General features: G+C 41.1%; 1 protein-coding gene across 6 annotated transcripts in view; it reads right to left on the bottom strand.

Moving 5' to 3' along the window:
- Window positions 1-1,690, bottom strand: part of LOC103150461 (C-terminal-binding protein 2) — a 115,802-nt gene that overhangs the window by 6,843 nt on the left and 107,269 nt on the right. The window lies entirely within an intron of this gene.

Here is a 1,690-nt window from a genome sequence, read left to right as displayed (position 1 = left end):
TAAATGAGACGAACTACGTCATTAAGACTCATGATCGTAAACGAAAAATGAGGGTTTGTTATATTAACATGCTTAAACGTTATGTTTCCAGAGAAGGCGTGGTCGATAAAAACTTTTCTGTAGCCCCTGTTTCTGTTTGCTCTGCAACCCCACTATATCAGCTGGCAGATGACGATTTGAGAGAGAACAGCGGTTGCATGCCTATGGCTCGTTTGAGGAACTCAGAAGTGTTGGGAAACCTGGAATCCTTTCTATCTCATTTGTCACAACCTGCTCGAAAAGATGTTATTGATCTGATTGAAACTAATGTATTGCTTTTTTCAGATCATCCACAGCAAACATCCGTGCTTTTCCATGACATTGATGTGGAGGTTGAGAAACCAATCAAACAACATGCTTATAGAATAAATCCAACGAAGCGTGTTTTAATGCAACAGGAAGTGGCTTACCTGGTTGAACATGGTTTAGCAGTGCCCAGTAACAGCGCGTGGAGTTCGCCCTGTATTCTGGTCCCGAAACCAGATAAAACATCTCGGTTTTGCACCGATTACAGAAAGGTAAATGCTGTCACCAAAGCCGATTCTTTTCCGCTTCCGAGAATGGAGGACTGCATTGATCGTGTTGGCTCCGCTAAATTTGTTACCAAATTGGACCTGTTAAAAGGTTATTGGCAAGTTCCATTAACATCTAGGGCTTCTGAAATTTCTGCTTTTGTAACTCCCGATTATTTCCTGCAATATACCGTTATGCCTTTCGGGTTGCGTAATGCACCTGCTACATTCCAACGTTTGATGCAAAAGGTATTATTTGGAGTGAAAAATTGTGAAGCATATTTGGATGATGTAGTCATTTATTCTGCTACTTGGTCAGAACATCTGGAAACTCTTTCAGAAGTGTTCAGTCGTTTTCGTGATGCTTCCCTCACGTTAAATCTTTCGAAATGCGAGTTTGGTAAAGCCACTATCACTTACTTAGGAAAACAGGTTGGGCAAGGACAAGTGCGTCCTATTGCTGCTAAAGTGCAGGCAATAATTGATTTTCCTGTCCCACAAACAAAAAAAGATTTGCGTCGATTTTTGGGAATGTGTGGTTTCTATCGCGGGTTTTGTAAAAACTTTTCAGCTGTAGTTAGTCCGCTCACTGAACTTGTTAGTCCCTTGAAAAGTTTTGTCTGGTCTTCATCTTGTCAGGTTGCGTTTGAGTCTGCTAAGGCATTGTTGTGCAGTGCACCAGTGCTGGCTGCGCCAAATTTCGAACGTCCTTTTAAACTCGAAGTTGATGCAAGTTTGTCTGGCGTTGGAGCTGTTCTTCTGCAAGAAGATGAGCAAGGCATAGATCATCCTGTCTGCTATTTTTCAAAAAAGTTTAACAGGCATCAGCTTTATTACAGCACAATTGAAAAAGAAGCTCTTGCTTTATTACTTGCATTACAGAACTTCGAAGTTTATCTTGGTTCTAGTGCGCAACCTGTACAAGTATTTACTGATCATAACCCGCTGGTTTTTGTGTCTCAAATGCGCAACTCCAACCACCGACTGATGCGCTGGTCTTTGCTTCTGCAAGACTTTAACTTGCAGATTAACTACAAAAAGGGTAAGGATAATGTACTAGCTGATGCTTTGTCTAGAATTTTTTAGTTTTCTCATTTGAATTAAACACTTGGGGGTGTGTTTAATTCTTGGGAAAGGGG

The sequence above is a fragment of the Poecilia formosa genome, unplaced genomic scaffold (assembly GCF_000485575.1).
Source record: "Poecilia formosa unplaced genomic scaffold, Poecilia_formosa-5.1.2 Scaffold7, whole genome shotgun sequence".
NCBI lineage: Eukaryota > Metazoa > Chordata > Actinopteri > Cyprinodontiformes > Poeciliidae > Poecilia > Poecilia formosa.
The sequence above is the reverse complement of the archived record's forward strand: the minus strand, read 5'-3'. Positions and strand labels throughout refer to the sequence as shown.